The 18,663-nt window shown below is 43.4% G+C and overlaps 1 long non-coding RNA gene across 1 annotated transcript; it reads left to right on the top strand.

The window, feature by feature from the left end:
• Positions 1-6,816: 6,816 nt before the first annotated feature.
• On the top strand, positions 6,817-18,121 carry LOC127386501 (uncharacterized). The gene is made up of 2 exons (XR_007889921.1): positions 6,817-7,434; positions 17,489-18,121. It is a non-coding gene; the product is annotated as an uncharacterized LOC127386501 (long non-coding RNA).
• Positions 18,122-18,663: the final 542 nt, after the last annotated feature.

Below are 18,663 nucleotides of genomic sequence, written 5' to 3'. Positions count from 1 at the left end.
GAGACAGATAATCCTCAGGGCAACAAGGGCACGTGACATGAAAATCGGAGCACTGTTTTCACTGAAATGCTGCTTGTACTGGGGAAGGGAAGGAAAACATGATGGTTGCCATGTCTTGGCTGGGGTTTTTAGCTAAGGCCTCCTGCATGCCTCTGAAACACTGAAGAGCATTATGGTCATCTTGGCTACAGTGCCAAGACCTCGGCTCCTACCTAACTAGTCTGACTTCCAGCATACTTGGAACATACACTGAGGTCAAGGGTGTTGGTAGGTAGAAAAATCCAGCTGCACTTCTCAAGCTTAAACACAGGCTCGGGAATCCAGCTTAGGCTTTGATTTTTTTTGGAAAAATATGCCTTCAGTCAACGAAGTGATACAGGCCTTGTCCTGGCTTTTCTTCAAAAGCCAGGAGTGCATTATACAACTCAGGCTATCTCTGCTCTGATGTGAGGCTGCTTTCAGAAGACTGTGGCTTTCTCAGATAAATAGAGCCTTATCTAATTAGTTATTTATATATCAACAGTACACATAGAATGCTGAACACTGCAAAATTCTATCATAGGTGTAAGGAGGAAATTAAACTTCATGCTTTGAAATGGAAGAAGGTATTAACAGTTCTGGCAGTGACTTGTTTATTGCAATGTCCCTCTCACACAGGTTCTCTGTGTGATCTTGTTTGACCCCTAGGCTGAGCTCTGGAAAATAAGTGCAAAAGCCCCAACTCTGTATTTTTGCATAGACTGACACCTTCCAGCTACTTGCTGGACCCCCTCAATCACCTCACAGCAGAGGTGCAGCCCTGTTAAGCCCATCAGCTCAGCTTGGAGCAGCTCCTGCCCAGGACGGAGCCAGTGAGAGATGAATTACAGCCTTTCCATGGCTGCTGTGGTCTGCCTGATGCAGCCCAGACAACCGTCTGCTGCAAATTTGATTGAGTTCACCAAAGACCTCCACAAGCTACTCATTTTAGATGGTGGTGCAAAGGGCGAAGGCTCTCTGTTCTGTTTGCAATCCAGGCTGCCACTTAAGCATTTCCCCCCTTTCTCTGAAGGTCAGAATTAAATGGATACCTCTTGACCGCTTTACAGACAAATGCTTCGATAAGTGAGTGCTCAGCAGCCATGGGGATGAATACAGAGTGTGGTAAATATCCTGATAGACAGATGAGATTGTTGAAATATGGGATTGTGCTTGTAATACAGAAGAGGAGGTGAATTTCTGACTCTTAGATTTGGCAGAGGTGGCTCTCCTCAAATTATTTTCTTCTGTGCAGAATGAGTGCTGACATTAGATAGGCAAGCTGCATAACACATGGAGATTATTAGTATTCAGTAAACAGATATGCTTGCAATTCTCCAGCTCTGGAAATCTGCAGTGAAGCTCTTCCCTCTGCCCAAAGCAAGCTCCAGCTGCTGCGCTGACGAGAAGAGCCAGAGGTGAGGTCAAGGTATTGCTTAGGGCCAGCCTGCTCCCAGCAACAATGAAGACTTTTCCAGGGACACAGGTAGCCAGAAAGAATCACAGTCCCTGCTCTCAAATGAATGTATGTTCCATCTGTACTTCCATAGGGGTCTGGGTATCCATGGATAGTATTGAAACAAAAGCAAGAAGTCTGTTTGTTAGAGCCTCCCAGCAATGCTGCAGGAAAAATAAAAGGTTTTGAAGAAATATGTCAGGTAAACTCTGCCAAAACACAGCCAGAAACCCTGCTGCCTTTTTACCAGGCTGCCTCAGATCTCCTAGGATCTTGTGTTTTCAAATAAAGAGGAAATAAAATCAAATTTAAAAAAAAATAATTAACAAACCATTTTTGTAAAGCAAATGAAACACATTAATTGGCTAACACTGACACAAACACACCTGGGGCATGCTGATACCAGGCTGTACATAAAGCCAGCTGGAGCTGGTGTCACATGCATCCACTGCTTCCAGGGAAAACCCTGAGGTGAAAGCCTTTGCCCTTCCTCTCCCTTATCAGCTTTCTGGAGGACGATAAAGAGGGAAGTTCAGCACACAGAGCACACCTTTCCTGGTTCTTTCACTTACTGGAAGACTTCTGCAAGTTGTTATTCTTTCTATTTTAATCTGCTGGCTTTCATGCAGTGATGTATATCAGCAGATCACTGCAGCCAGCCTCTGCACTAAACCATATTTATTGCATTCTACCTTATTACAATTGGCTGTAAGCTGCCATTCCTCATCTTTATAACAACAATAAACCCTTAAAATTAAAGCAATTTCATTTTGGATAGAAAAATGTGATAAGCCCTTGAGTAAGCCTGTAAAAGGTCACAGTTGTTTTAAATAAATAATAAAATCAATGCATGATCTTGGTGAACTCTGATGAAAAATCTTTATTAAAAACTGGTCTTTTTTAATAAGAGGATCTATGAGACTAAACATTGAGGATATGCCGTTTACCTGTGGCAGCATTGGTTGTGAATCCAAATTCTGAAGTCTTTCACAAACACTAAAGGAAATATAAAGTCTTAATATGAATTAGATTACGGTAGCAAGATGATGTAAAAGGCACAAGAACTGCCCAGGTGGCCAAGAAGGCCAACGGCATCCTGGCCTGCATCAGGAATAGTGTGGCCAGCAGGACCAGGGAGGTGATTGTGCCCCTGTACCCAGCCTTGGTGAGGTCACACCTCAAGTACTGTGTCCAGTTCTGGGTCTCTCACTACAAGAAGGATGTTGAGGTGGTGGAATGTGTCCAGAGGAGAGCTACCAAGCTGGTGAAAGGTATGGAACAAAAGTCCTATGAGCAGAGGCTGAGGGAACTGAGATTGTTTAGTTTGAAGAAGAGGAGGCTGAGGGGAAACCTCATTGCTCTCTACAACTACCTGAAAGGAGGTTGTAGGGAGGTGGGAGCTGGCCTCTTCTCTCAAGTGAATAACGACAGGATGAGAGGAAGTGGCCTGAAATTGTATCAGAGGAGGTTTAGACTAGATATTATGAATAATTTCTTTACCAAAAGAGTGGTTGGACACTGGAACTGGCTGCCCAGGGAGGTGGTGGAGTCACCATCACTGGAATTGTTTAAAATAAATATAGATGTTGTGCTTAGGGACAGGATTTCAGCACTGAACTGTTAGATTAGGTTATGGTTGGACTTCATGATCTTCAAGGTCTTTTCCAACCACGATGATTCTGTGATTCTGTGAAAATTTTTTTCCCAAGTCTCATTAGTGGACATGTACTACTATTAATATTTTCACCTAAGGGTACTTAACCTGAATCCAGCCATGGCAGAAATCTCATGCAGAGCATTAGTCTCAGTCTTCAAGTATGTGTGATGTGCGAAAAAAAAGGAGGCAGGAAGAGGGGCAGTGTGAACCCTCTTTTCCTCTTACGGGAGTGGAAGTGCCAGCTCGCTGCATGACCATCCTCCCTCAAATTGTTTCTTCTGCACAGGTTGTGGGGAAAGTCCCACAGTTGCTTTTGTGAGTGCTGGAAGGGATTTTGCTGATGGTATGGGGAGAAGGCAAACATTGGCTTGTGGGAGAAATGGAGATTCAGGTGACCAAGGATGCTCCTAGTGATGGAGTGACAGCAATAATCCTTCTCTAAATGAGATGATGTGACAGCAATTGTATTCTGAGAAGTTTTGAGAGGTAGGACAGAAAGCTGGTGTTCGATGTGGTGGAAGGTGAAATCAATGAGGAGAGCTGAAGGGGTTCGGAGGGAAGCATAGTAAAAATGGTCTTAACAGAAATATTTCTTATATTTAATCTTTTTTATGCTTGTGCTGGTCATTATGTCAAACGAAAGGATGGTGATATTTCCAGAATATTTGCCAAAGCTTTTCTTCATTTATCTTTGCATAGCTCTCAGCTTGCACAGTGAGATTACCACCACTCAGCCTCTCTGCCTGGTTACAAGCAATGAATTACTGCTTCTTAAGCAGCTCCCGTACATTTCATGCAGGACTCTTTGTGAGGCTGCACCAGGCAAGCTGGTGGAACTCCAGGGACGAGCTGGCTGTTTAGTGTGGCTTGACAGGCTTCGAAAATGTTGTGCCTCTTTCCTCTGCTTGATTTATAGTGTCAGAGCTGTGTTGTGCTCAGGTTGTATTTCGTTTTTTATTTAATTTTCTATTTCTATTCAGCAACCCCAGGTATTTCCCACTGAAACTGCTGCTTGTCTTTCACATTTCTTTCCTCAAAATGGTGTTTAAAGTACAGCTTTTGTTATCTTCCTTTTCTGATACCCTTTCTGTTCCTGCCACAGTGTAACTTGTGGCACAGTTTACACAATATAATGAGGGTTATCATTTGAGTGATTAAATCACTATGTTTAAACACCCTGTTTAAGCTTATTACCATTGGAACAAACTGTGCAGTTGCTGACATTTTCATAAGGGATCCTGCAAAATTGCCTAGTCCTACTGGGATTCTGATCTTCTCAGCCTGTGGACTATGGATTACGTGTTCAAAACACACATTTAGTTGCAGGTGGAGTAAGGACATTATTCTGTCTCTTGCAGCTTTAAGAGAACTTGCCCAGAAATGAGAAATACTCCTGAAAAAGCCTTGCCTCGCTGGAGCTGAGGTTACGGCACGGAATGATCAGCACGCAAGCTATGGCACATGGTGTGCAGTACACGCCATTACCTGCTCCAGGTCTGAAATTACAGAGTAGAAATCAGTCTCGTAATCAGCCCCTGATTATGTTATTTGCTGTCATTATGAGCTGAAGGAGGAGAGCATCTGCTTCTTCTTTTTAAGCACTTGTTTATGAAGCAAGTCTTCCTGCCAAGAATAAGTGAAGAACTGCTTGTATCCTGGCAAGAGAGAACTGAACTGGGGAGCTATATCTAAGGTTTGGGCGAGGCGTGGGAACCCCTGGAGATGGGATGGGGTATATAGCTCTTGGAAAGGTGCTGTCCTCCATCCTCCCACAAGCTCAGAGAAGCCTTCCTCTGCTTTACAGCCCTTCCTCTGCAGGGAGTTACTGCTGTGGAGCAGTGAATGCTGGAGCCATTGGCAGCAGTCTTCTGCAGCCTTTGGCTACCTTGCTGTTTGCTCTTACTAGGGAATCTTTTCACTGTCTTTTTCTTGCTCAACTTCTGTCCCTGCAGACAGCCCTTGGGCTTGTGGTAGTGATTTGCTGGGTGCCTGGAGCCTTTGAGTTGAAACAGCAAAGCTGATGCTTTCTTCTTTGTACTTTCCACATTCCCCCAGCGGTAGTGGAGATCCCAGGGACCTGGCAAGGAGGAATGAACCATCCACTTCAACAGCTTCAATCTGTGCTTTTTTTCTGGAAGAACAAGCCTGGGCAAGAGCATTGTGAGCTCTCCAGAGTGCAACAGTCTTACTGTTTCTGTATTATTCCATTGGATTTTTAAAGCACTTGAGCCTTTCCTTGAAGCATTAATAATTGTTTGGGACTTGACTTTAAAAAAATAATGGAATAATGGCAAGTCAGAACATCCAAATAACTTCTAAATGGGTGTGATTGGTGCCAGGCATATCAGCGCTAAGCCAAAAATCCAGAGCCTTGGACAACAGATCATTCAGCTAGTTGATGTATATTCATTAATTGGTTTGGGAGTAGGGAAGGAACAATGCACAAATGGAAGAGAATTCTTGTTTTCAGTCTGTGTGCACAAATACTAAAATGGGGCTGGTTTTGTTGCATTGTCAAATTACAGAATTGTGGTGGGTTTTTTTTCCAAAAACACACTCTTAGTCTCAGCAAACAGTTGGAGAAACAATAGCTAATTTAATTTGTCATCGTTTGCATACACAGCTGTGGATGGGAAGGAAAGCTCTGGTTTGGCATCGACGAGCTTCACGATTGAGCTTTGCTAGCTCTAAGCCATTTTACGAAGAATGCTTGGTTACTAATCTTTGTTTGAGGAAATTCAGAGCTCCTCGAAAGCTGGAAAGGTTGAGTTCACAGCTCGAAGTCTTTTCCAACCTGGGGGCTGGCTCCCTGTGTGTTGTCCTCTCCGTTGCTTAGCACTGCCTGTCTTTCACAACATTTAATCGCAGGCTTGCAAGACCACGTGGAGAGCAGGCTACAAATAGCAACTTGCAGGGGCAGAATCAGCCTCAAGGGGGTTTCCCCTTCTTTCTGAAAGCCGTCACTGAGCGGTCACACAAAATTCTTATTTAGCCGTTGTCCATCCCCTGCGATCTGTAAGATAAAGCCACCCAATTAAATGCCTTTCTGAATGCCATTTTACTACTAAACTTGGGTTAAGTGGTAAGGGGGTAAAAAAGGAACAGTGTGTGATTTGGCCGTCGTTAAAGGGTGACAGGTGGCTCATCTTGTGTTTATGCTTTTAACTTGAAGTTCACCATAAATCAGTGAATCCACATGAACTTGGTAAAGTGCAGGTACTGGCCTGAAAGCCAGCTGCCAGCTGATGCCAGGGCACGCATAGAAGGGCTGGTGGCTTGTTCTCTACTTTTTAATGTTGGTTTGTTGTTGTTTGTTTGTTTGTTTTTTAATTCAGGAAAGTGTAAGAGAAGAAAATGAGCATGAACCCTACTTCTGCTGCCCTTCTTTTGGTGACATTGCTGGGGGAAAGTCTCTATTCCTTCCTTGTGCTAATGATTTGATTGAGCTCTCCTAAGGCAAGAGGCAGAAGGTCCATGTGGCATTGGGTGTGGGGGCAGTAAATCCTGTTTCCAGCCCTTTCCCAGTCCTGTCAGCTGGCAGCACAACACTCTTCAAAGAGGCATCAGAGGGCACAAAGGGGAGGGGCAAAATTGATCATGAAAGGGTCATCACCACTTATGGTATGGAGCACTGGGATGGTCAGTGCACAGCAGGAACGGAAGGAAAGGAGGGAATAAGGGGAAAGGTGATGTGCTTTGCTGTGATAATGCAGCTAATCTGCAATCCTGATACATATGTTCTGTTTTCTGGCAGGCTGTCATGCCTTATATATTTACAACAGCCTCTTCAGAGAAAGGGGCCTTAGGTGTCCATTCATCACATTTGCTCGATGGGTGGCTATAGGGGTAGGTGATTATTTCCACAGCAGTGCAGCTCAGGGTGCAGAGCTGGCACCCACCCCTCAGGACCTACCTGGGGAGACCTGGGCAGCACACATCCCCCATGGAAACACTGAGTACCAGCCTCTGCCCTGTTGAAAACCAGGGCTGTGGGTGGTGTGATAAAAGTGCTTTGGCAGGGCCTGTGGTACTGCCATTTGAACCACTCATAGATCTGAGTGTGTGGCTTCCACCCACTCCCTCGTGGCCTGGCCCTGGCCAAGCACCATGGGGATGCCATTGGTTGGAATGCCATCTGCAGGGATGCTGCTCACAGCAGCAACTTGGCCAGCATCCTGGAAGACCTGGAAAACCTCTGACAGTTGCTGTGAGAGGGACTCACGGCAGCTCAACAAGGAGGGATGAGGGACATGATGGGTGGTCCTCAAATGCCCCAAACAGAATAAAACCAGTGGTACAAAAGGTGAGTAGTGACAGGTTTGGATGCTGTGGGAGAGTGATGAGAGAAACACAAGCATGAATTTTCTGCTGATTTTTTGCTGCTTTGAATATTACTGAAGTGTCTTGCATGCTGCCACAAAAGGAGATGTTCAGTTTCCAGGGAGCGCAAGCTACCAGCTCAACCATGCCCAAGCTTTTACAACTGCATGCTTTGGAAAGTAAGCACTGCACTCAGCTCAAAACTGCATCTCACTAAAGGCTGAGGGAAGGAAATGCTGAAGTGACTATTTAAGCCTGAAAATCTGTGTCAGGGCCTGAGATCACTGAAGATGTGATTGTGCTGTCTGCAGGTAACTTCATCTGAGCTGGCTTCACTATTGGCTAATATCTGTTAGCCAAAATCACTGTGGTATGAACAGCAAGAAGTAATTGCATTGTATGGGACAAAGCTGGCTAGAATTGAAAAGCTGAGTGAGGCAATTGCAGATTTTCTTTCAAAGTGTTTTCATCATAAGTGGAGCCCTTTGGAAAAAAAAAAACACAAAAACAACAAAACAAACAACACCAAACACTTGACATTTTGGGCTATTCTTTTTAAACATTCTAGAAAGTATTTCTGCTAAAAAGATCCCCAGAGCTGTGTCCAGATCTCCTTACAGTTATATTAGCCTAGGCTTTAAAGTACACTAGTTATTTCTTAATTGTTTTGCTTTGTGCTTGGTTTTTGTTTGTTTGTTTGTTTAAATTGTGATCTGCTTTTAAATTGTTTTAAAAGCTGCTTCATTTGTGGTAAAGAGGACCACCCCTGTTCCCACCCAGGGAATGGCAGCACAATGCAAAGAAGCAAGAAAACAGAATATTGTGTTTCAGTACAACGTATCCATTAGTGAGGGATGGAAGTCACTAGTTTTCCCTTGAGATTTAGAAGAAAAGAAAAGTGGAAGGGAAATCAGGCTCTGGGCACTGTGGGTGCCCTTAATTTGTGGCACAGGCTCTGGGCAGCGCGGGCTGTGCCACAGGCACATGTGGCAGCACTATGCCCGGGAGCATCTCTCCACCTCCCTCACTCTGTGCACCGAGTTTCCGTGCCCCTTTCTGGAAGGGAGTTGTGGGAGACAATTGCCTTGGGCACAACCACTCTGCACAGCAAGCAGGTTTCCAGCCCATGTGAAATAAGAGCTCATTTTAATTGCCTTATACAGCCATGCAGGTTAAATAGGTCAGCTGTGCTGGTAATGCCTAGCACATGGAGGGAGCCAGGTAGCAGGAACTTGTCTTCAAGTCCTTTAGCTTTCTGCAGGTGTTCAGAAGCTTTTCTGCAAGGCTTTCCCTTTACTCCAATGCAAATGCATCCAGAGAGCCAAAGAATTTCAAGGACTCCCTGCACAAGACTCTGCATGTTGGAGTTCATTCACACAAAGAGAAAAATCCCACTCCAAAATTGCTGGGAGTTCAAATTGTCCTATCACAATATTAAAAATGTGGATTGCTTTCTCTCCCTGCCTCCCCACCCCCTCTCCCCCAGAGCTTTCCACCCTTGTGCTACTTTTTGCTACTTACCAAACAAAGAGTTATTTTCTTCTAGGCTGTTACTATCAGAAGGTAACCCAAACCTATGATTAAAGTGCTGGGTGGTGTGTGTGTGTTCACTGCATGCTGCTGCACCTGAAATCTGGTGCCCCAAAATCTCTTCATTGGAAAGACAAGCCTGCAAAGTGGGAGAGGAAAGGAAGACACACTATTTCAGGGAAACCAAGTTTCCAAGAACTTGTGGACTGGTCCAATACAACACTCAATTACATATAAAATAGAAGTGGTGACTTCAAAGCACGGTGATCATCGCTTGCTTTAGTGGGTTGACTTCTATCAGCAGCTGAAATGTTATCTAGGAAATCTGGAAGATTATTTTACTCACAGAGGAATTTCTTCCGTTTATGTGAGTCTGCATCCTCCTAGCATGAGGGCCTGTGTGACTCAGTGTCTTGGGAGCCTCAGCTACATGAGGTCTGCAACTGAGTGGTTGGTGGGGTCTCATTAGAGGTCCTGGATCCAGGACTGACACATAGGTCACAGTTGGGCTGTGCAACACTCACTAAAAGATATTTGAGTATTGTTATCCTTATTTTTCTGTATCTGGTTTTGTACTGATCTCATATTCACAGTTATGCATGTCCTCAATCAGTCATTGCATTTTCACCTTCAGAGCATCTTGGCCTGACTAAAATATAGTATGAATCTGCTGGACCAATACTCTCCTTTTTACCATTTGATCCTGAGCTCCAACTTATGCTTAGCCAGTTTTTAGTTTAAGTTTCATCCTGCTTCCATCTAGAAAATGCCATATTGTCTGCAATACAGTTTTTCTAATCCACCTGTCACTTCCTGAGACAATCTTCAACAAATCACTCAATTTTCTTGTTCTTGTAGCTAATGGATATAGTGCAAATTTAAGTTGCTTTTCCCATTTTTTATGTGTAATGGACATCTTGTGTAGTCTGTGGAAAACCATTTTAATGCTTTTGTGGCACACTTTGAAAAACACATGAGAATGGACTTTAAAACTGAGCCAAATAAAGCTTAAACCTCTGGTTAAAGTAATAATTTACTTTCTTTGCTATGCAGTTACACCGATTCATCTAATTAAACGCAGATTAAAAATAGTGCTCTGGTCCTTAGAGCCTCAGTTATGTTGGGTTTTTTTCATATGCTAAGGGGAAACAATTATTACAGCTGACAAATGTCATATCTGTAGCATGGTATAGAAAAGCACTGTATTCATACCAGTTCTCTTCAGGGAGAAGAATAAAGCAAGCAGAAATCCCATATTGCTTTATTTTTCATTCATTGCATCATTGGTATTTATATCAATGCCTAAAGCTTAGCCAAAAGGCACTTCTATTAAAACCACTTTTGAGATCACTCTAATAAATGTCAGTTGTTTTGATTACACTCCTTCTGAAGCAAGTTAGTTGTGATGGGCATGAAAGTTTTGTGTGTGAGCCTAAGCAGAAGGTGGGTTGTTGGTGGGGTTTTTTTGTTGTTGGTTTTTTTGTGGGTTTTGGGGGGTTTTTATTGTTTGTTTGTGGTGGGTTTTTTTTGTTGCTGTTGTTGGTTTGTTTGGGGTTTTTTGTGTTTGTTTTTTTTGTTGGTGGTGTTTGTTTGTTTGTTTGGTTTTTGTCAACAGTCATGGAAAGGTTTACTTTTGAATAAGGTTTAAAAAAAAAAATCTGAAAACTAAATTTCACACAAAAATGTTCACAATGCGTAGAAAAAAAAAAGATTTTCCCTTAGGAGTTTCTTTGTTGAAAATATTCTTCCAGCCAGCCCTAGCTCTTTTTTCACTGTTTCACTATTGCCAATGCAATACAGTGATACCCCACAGATGAAAAGAGGGGTTTTTTTAAAAGCAGGGTTGCTGTTTGGTTTGAGTTCCCAGGGTGCCCATTTCTAGGTTTCCCCAGCTCTTCCAAGGATGGTGGTTTCCTTGCTTTTCCAACAACTCCAGCAGCAGGATGTCAGGGTGTTCACCTGTGCCAAGGAGGGAGTAGAGTCACCCTGATTTACAGCCCCAGGTGGCTGCTGAGACCAGGCCAGCCTGTCTTTACACTCTTTCAGAGCCCTTAGTTATGCACGCAACTCCTTTTGAGTACTGTTTGCATAAGGCTTTGCATGTGTTTGATATTGGCTTTGAGGAACAGCACTCAGTTTTCCAGATGAAATTGGAGAGCCGTTTGCACAGCTCTGCTGAGGGCTCAGGCTCTGCCCCACTGCCCAGCACCTCATCCAGGATAAGAATCCCTGCTCCCAAGGCAGGACCATCCAGGGTCGGCTCACCAGACAACCTTCAGCTCTGCTGGAGGACTGTCCTTTGATATCTCAGTTATAAAGAACATATTAAGTTTGCTGAGAGGAAGGCATTGTTTGCTTATGGGGCTGAGGTGAGCTTACTAAGGCTTTAAGTTCTCATGCAAGGCAGCAAGACCATAGCTTCTCACTGGGATTGGATTTAAATCATCTACGTATCAAACAATCCAAACATTGCAGCAAGCTTTTGTTATTATTATTATTATTATTATTATTATTATTATTATTATTATTATTATTATTATTGTTTTTATTGTTTTTATTTTTGTTCTGTTGGGTTTTTTTTATGTCAAAGGACATTGGCCCAAATCCAACAGGGGAACAATTTTAAATAATCTTTCCTATCTACAAGCAGAAACTAAGTATGATTCCCAGAGCTCCAGCTCCTTACTCAAATAATAATGCATCATATCAACCATACATCCAACTGCTACTTGTGTTCCCTCTGAAATCAAGAATGCAAAATGAGTTCTTATAGCAAAAACCATGTAGTCCTGTACTCCTCTTAATAAAAAGCAGAGTCCATGTATGGACACTGTGGTTCAAAGTCCATGAGAGAGACAAACCTCATCTGCTGCTTGTTGTCCCAAAACAGCATTACAGACTCACTCCAGTGGGATGGGTAGGCTTTGAACTAATGGTGCTATGGGTGTGGGGGAAGGGGACCTGCCACAGCTGCATAATTAATATTTTACAGTAAGGGCTGGAGCTCAGAGGGTGAAAGTCCAAGCAAGCCAGGTTATTGATTCCTGGTCTCCACAGCTGTTTTTTCCATGACAAAAATGAAACCTGTTGGCAGGCATGGGAAAGAAAATGATTTCCTGCATCCGTGAACTCCAGAAGTGAGACTGTTGGCTGCTGCTGTAAATGTAGGAAACTACTTATCCCTAAGATGGTAACAAAGCAAACTGGCACCTTTCTCTTTTTTTCCTAGCAGGATTATCTATCCTCATCAATCACATCTCATACTTGTGAACTAAATTAACAGTTTTCCATGTCAACTGAGGTTTTTGTTGCCCAAGCTCAGCTGTGATCACAGGGAAACAATGGAAATATTTGCACACATAAACACTAGGCACCTAGGCAACAAAATAGAGGAACCTAACCTGCTTGTGCAGGATGTGAAACCAGCTACTACAAGAAGGGCAGAGACATGGTGGAGCATATGAAGTCACTAGAATACACATAGGCAAGGGTAGGAATTGCTCAGGAATGGAGGTGTAAAGGTGGAAGAAGTGGCTTTCATGAATGACAGGGATGAGAGTGTAAGGCGCAAGGGATAATAGAAAGTTCATTTCAATCCAAATAATTTGGGGGAAGGAAATAAAACCTCTGTTGGGATAGTGCTTAGAACTTGTTAAAGCACTTCCTTTTCCCTGTCAGGCATCACGTAACTAAACCTGCAGCCTTAAAGCTTCCTTCTTCTTTTCCTCCCTTGCTGCCTCAGGAATCTCCACCTGAACTCATCTGTCAAGTCTCTTATTGGATTTCTCCATGTCTTTCACTCCCCAGACTGGGCAACCTCTCATTACAGCCTGCAGTTTATAAATAATGCATTGGGAAGCTTCAGTCTTTGTTTGCAAAGTGTTTGAGCTGACTGGCAGCCTCTGCATCTCCTGCAGTCAGTGTAATTGCCCAGTTTGTTAAAAAATATGCCCAACCTAGATATTTCAGGAAGGCAAACCTTGGGAGAACGGTCTCTAGGGAGAACGGGTCATCATCTTTGCTGAATCAAAATGACATTTTCCTTGTGAAAGCAGCAAAGCCTTGCTGGAGCTCGCCAGTGTTGGAAGCCTTGTTCCCTTTCATCCTTCTTCATGGCATTGCCAGCACTGGTGTGGAGTCTCATCATGCCACTCCAGATGTGCCTTATGCCGTGAGAGGAAGCATTCTGCAAGGGCTACTACAGAAGGAGTTTGCCTACTACCTTGGGCAAGTTCCATGGTCTTCCTTGTGCTCCTTTGTCCTCCACACAGGACAGACCTGAGTTGCCAGGGTTCACAGTATCCAGCCTCATAGAGGGCTGAGGATTTTTATCCCAGTATTTATGTGCTTTTCCATGGTTCTAAGAAGTCTCATCTAATGTGAAGGGGTAGAAAGAGCATTTGGCAATTTGGAAATCTTCCAGACTCAGAATAACTGAGGGACTAAGACACCCTGAACACATATCCCTGAGAAATTACACATATTAGTAATGGTTAAATCCTTCCTGTCTGGAACCAGATAGATTACATTATATGTAATATGGCTCATCTGCCCTAACACACTCTGGAAGTCCCTAATGCATCAAAGTTACCTGCCAGGCTCCATATCCATCTGGCAGGACCATTTCTTACATCCAAGGCTGGCCAAGGAGTACTTTCTGTGTCAGTGTAAGAAAGTCCACACAAGTCCCTTTCTTGACTTAGATGATATTGCTGCAATTCAAGGTTTAGAATCTAAAAGAAAAAGTGACAAAATACATTATTCATCTAATATTAGAAAACATAAAACTTCTCGGAGTTAAGCTAGAAGGCCAGTAAGAACCAAGGAGTGCTGTATGTTACAAAGAATAATAATGTGTCTGTGTTAAGTGTCTGTTTGATGCAGGGTAAATGAGTGGTTTTAAAATGTCTTAGTATAGATTGAATTGAAATGAATCACCTTAATTTTCAAGGAGAGCTTGTCTCTGGCATGGAAAAAGCCAGTCAGTGCATCCGAAGGCACAAATGTGGGAGTTTGCGTATTCAAGTCTTCACTCCAGCAAGGACTGCTCTGCACAGGGTGCCTTTTATGCCTCAGCAGTAGGGATGAAATGGAATTAAAAGGTAAAAATAGTCAGGAGTTTCATAAACAATGGATCGGTGCTTGTCTTTCTTGCAGTGGCCCTGTGAACAGCTGCCCAAATCAGCCTTCATCTAGTAGGCTCAGGTGCTTGGGAAGGGGCATGAAGCATCAGGTATTCAGCTTGTCCCAAGCTGTGTGCCTCCCTGGCCATGCTGCTAACAGGATTTGCTTTATGTTGGAGATGGAGATGTGAGGAGAACTGGAGCCTGCAAGATGAGTGCATTAAGAGGAGAGAGAATACTGCTAATGCCTTGGCCTGCTGTGGGTGAGAACTGTAGTTGGCTACAGAAGTATGGTTGAGCAACCTCCATCTCAGCCACTGCTTAATATGTCTTGATCAGCCTCTAAATACTGCTTCAGTGCAAGACTTCTTGCTTGAGAGAAGCTATGGAGCCACAGCAGCACTGCTTAGTGCTCAGCTGCTGCTTCTGCCCTCCTGCAATCACATTTAGGACTTAAGAGGTGTCACTGCTCTCTGAGAAGGACTTCGTGCTACAGATTACATCAAAATGTCATTGCTAACTCTGCATCTTCTGCCAACAAATATGAAGGAGGGAGATTCCCAGTGCCTCCACTGACAGGATCTGGCAAGATTTGATCATTAGCTCAGTTTTTCCCTTGTCAGTAAACTCTGAGGTGTGTCCCACCAGACCCACTCTGTCACAGCTCCTGCTGAGTGTTCTCATAGCAGATGTGGTTTGGCTGCTGTGCCATCAAGCATGCTGGTGACATTCTGCTCTATGACTTTTTTTCAGCAGATCCAGATGGTGTAATTTCCCTTTTTTTCCCCTGAACCTGGCCAATACAGAGGGCTGGATGAGAATCAGCTGGCAGAGAATCTGGCAAGAGGGAGTGTGAGGTGCAAGGTGTGAGGAGATGGGCAAGAGGAGCAACATGAGATGTGGCTACAAGTTGTGACTGCACTGTTACAGCCCGACTGTACAGCCCACCTTTGCCAAGGAGTGGTCATTTTTTAGTATTTCCGGAATCTGCTGGCTCTCAGTTTCCCATCTAATGAACTTTTCAGACAGTGTCTTCCAACACAACACCCACGCAACTGGACGGACCTTGGATTTTGTGGTCTCACCTTCAGGTTAGGGTGTTGCAAGGTGCTGGCAGATGCTAGTGAGAAGCCTAGTGAGGCTTCCTCTAGGAGAAAATCTGGGCGCTGCCTGGCCTTGCTGAGAGCATCAGCAGTATTTCACCTACTTCTATCTGCTCCTGGGATCCCTTCATCTAATCTACCTCATCAGCTCCATTTTGGGATTTGAGCAGTTCCAGGTAACAATTTGAAGTACTTACCAACTTAAGCCTAGGTCCTGGAAGAAAATATAGCAGGCCGGATTTGGTAACACCACCTTGTTTTACCTCCTATTTGTTTGTTTGGGCTTAGGGTTTTTTGGGGGAGCAAAAATGAAAAAAACTGATTTTCACATTTGTGAGATCTTATCTAAAGAAGAGAAACTTTCAAAACCCAACAAAATGTTGCCTTTAATATGAAATCTAGATATGCTGTTTATATAGATATATCAAACTAGGCTTTTCTGACCTACTACCAATTTTGAGTAGACAAGCATTTGACTGAAAAGGAGATGACGGACAGTGCAATGAATGAAGTTTGCTGAGATGATAATCAACAAAAACCTCCCATGTGTCCATACTATCTTGCTTAGATGCTCTGAATTGCCTAAATGCACACCTAAACTATACTGAAACAGATGAGGTGATTATCTTCCCTCAGAGAGCATTTCCAAGAGCCATTGGTAGAATATTTTGTTTCAGAACGATACTTCCAATCTGTACCTTTTTCCTGGTGGCCCACTTCAGTTTACCTTCTGAAGACTGGTATTTTAGATCACATTTTTGATACATTGTTTATGAACAGTAGTGGTAGGTTGGATCAATGTATAAAGCAGAGTTTGCTGAAGTGAGGCTTAGCAGAGTGGTGTAGGGCAATCTATTTATTCAATTTATAGTGGCAGAAACACACACTGTAGCTACTGGCTTGTTCTGCCTATAAATAATGTGTATTTGTCATGTTCAGTATTGAGGGAACCTGAGCAACAGGAACTGCTATTTATCTGCAGTTTTAGCTTCCTTCATACATCACTGATAGTGGAAATGAAACACAGAAAAAAAAAGGAAAAAAAAAAAAAAGAAAAAAAAAAGATAAAAAAGATGAAAACTCTCACTTAAGCCTCAGTGGAGCTTTAACATGCTGCAAGGTGTTCCTGCAGGGACTTCTATCCACCTTTACCCACCAGAGTTACAAGAGCTTATCCACCCATAGTAGCCACAAAGATAGAAATATTTTCAAGATTTATATGTTCCCCTGAGCATTAGACCCTGCTAAAGATGCCCTTTATCCAAAGAGTTTAGAATTCGGGATGTTTGGTCTCCTAACTTGCAAGCTGAATAAATTATTTCCATTTTCTGTGCCTTGTTTCCTTTCCCTCCCCCCCCCCAGGCGATAAGAAGTAATGAGAGGTATTCATGACTGTCTAAGAATGCCTGCAGTGTGCTATAAGTTGCACATTTCTAACCAGTTAATTTTGTGCCAAAGAAGTTCTTAATTCTTCTCTTCCTCACTTTTGTACTGGTAACTGGTTACACTTCGCTGCTGCTTTAAAGTCTCCTTCTCCATGTCTTTTCCATCATGAGCTCTGTTTCAGCTGGCCTTTGTGCAGTACAGGCTTTTAAAGTGTATTTCCATATAAACCTCCAAAGAGCCAGGAGTGTGTAAACAAGTGCTTCCTGTTGCATGCCTGAAGGGTGCTTTTATGGTTTGGGAAACCACCACCGTGGGGCTGAAATTCCCAAGCAGTGTATTTTCAGAGCTCCCTGGTGTCTGCAGATTGATGGCAAAGGGAGCAGAGCTGGCTAATGAACAGCTTGGCCATTTGGAGAATGGTCTTTGGAGCAAAAATGCACATTGTGAGCATGAGGGGCAGCAAAAGGCCTGTGCCACATTTGTAGCTTTTCTTTCAAGCAAACTTGCTGGCCCTCTGTAAACAGGCAAATTTCTTCCCCGTAGCTCTGTTGATTAAGTTCCAGGATCTGTGACTTGAGGGACTCCTGCTAAACTCATATAGTCATGCAGGAAAGATTTTAAAATTAGTAATAAAAACTTTGGCAAATTGTTATAGATTAAATCAACTATTGCTCTCTGAAATAATCTCTCCAGCTCTCTCTCCATTGCCTCCCCATCTCAATGCCCTGCAGAGATGTGCAAGCCAGAGCTGCATGCGAGCTTTATCTTGCTCATAAAAATTAGGATAGGGAGGGTGATTAAGTGACCCCCATGTTGCTTTACATGCCCATTTATGAGCCTAAAACACATTCACAGCAAACACAGTCAGCTTTTTGTCTCTTCTTGCCCTAACCAGATGTTTCTGTATCCTGGATTGCTGCTGTGACAGATGGGGGGACACGTGGGAACGCTCTCTGCTGGTGTCCACCGGAGGTTGGTGTCATTCAGCGTCGCACAGTCGTGCTCTCTCGAGAGGCGCCAGGCGGCTTCGCCAGCAGCTGATCTGGAGCCAAGACACCAAAAGGTTAAGACCCAGCTTCTCGGTGGCTGCTGCTGCTCAGTTTCCCATGGCGTGGGGAGGGACAATCCTTCGGACACAGTTTACCCCCTCGAGTCCTCCCCGAGCACTCACTTGCCTGCAGTGCTCTACCATATTAGGAGTGTATGGAGCAAAGCCCAGGAGCCAGGATCAGGAACTCTCCTGTCAATCTGAAGAACTGCTGCTATATTTAGTAATGGGCACATGGGAATAGCAGCTTAAATGTGGGAGGGGGCTGCTGGAATGCCAAAATGTGTTTGAATCTATTTGACTCCTGATGGAAACTCTCAGACTGTGCTGCCTTTAGAGAGTCTTGTACAGAAACAAACTACATTTTCCTATTTTTGCAATAAAGAAAAGCAGTTCAGCTGACATATACCTCCACCACAATACTCTGATGAACAGCAATTATTGCACAGCAAAATAAAACTCTCATTAAGTGTTTATTTACATTCTTGTTTCAGTTGTGTGCAAACTAATCAGTAAGAGTGTATTGCATTTAAATGCAATTATAGCAGCCATTATAATGCGAAAACCAACTTAGTTGTGGGGTTTTATCTTTTTTCCTATTTTCAGGGAGTGTTACTTGAAGATGAGAGAGACACTTTGTGTTTTAAATGCCTCAATAGGAAAATGAGGAAGTACTGTTAGGAGTAGGAGGCCTTTCATTTGCAATTATCACATTAACATACCTCTCAATAAACGAACAAGGCCCCTTGCATTTAGTGACTATAAAGCAAGAGGGAGCCTTCTAAATTATTGATACAGGATTTGGTGTGGTAGCAGTCAGATGCATCTGATGAACCACGCTTTAACTGAAATGTACAGCTCTTCTCCATCTAGAAAAGCAGGTTTTATGGTTTTCTGCGAGAGGAGTGTTGGATGGTTTTCTCTCCCCATTTCTCTCCCCATTCTCAGTCCCTAGACTGAGAGGTCTCTGTGAAGATCAAGTGACTCCTCAAAGGTTTGGTACTGAGTAAAGATCTAAAAAT

Source organism: Apus apus, chromosome 1 (assembly GCF_020740795.1).
Source record: "Apus apus isolate bApuApu2 chromosome 1, bApuApu2.pri.cur, whole genome shotgun sequence".
Taxonomy (NCBI): Eukaryota; Metazoa; Chordata; class Aves; order Apodiformes; family Apodidae; genus Apus; species Apus apus.
This window is presented reverse-complemented; position numbering and strand designations above follow the sequence as displayed.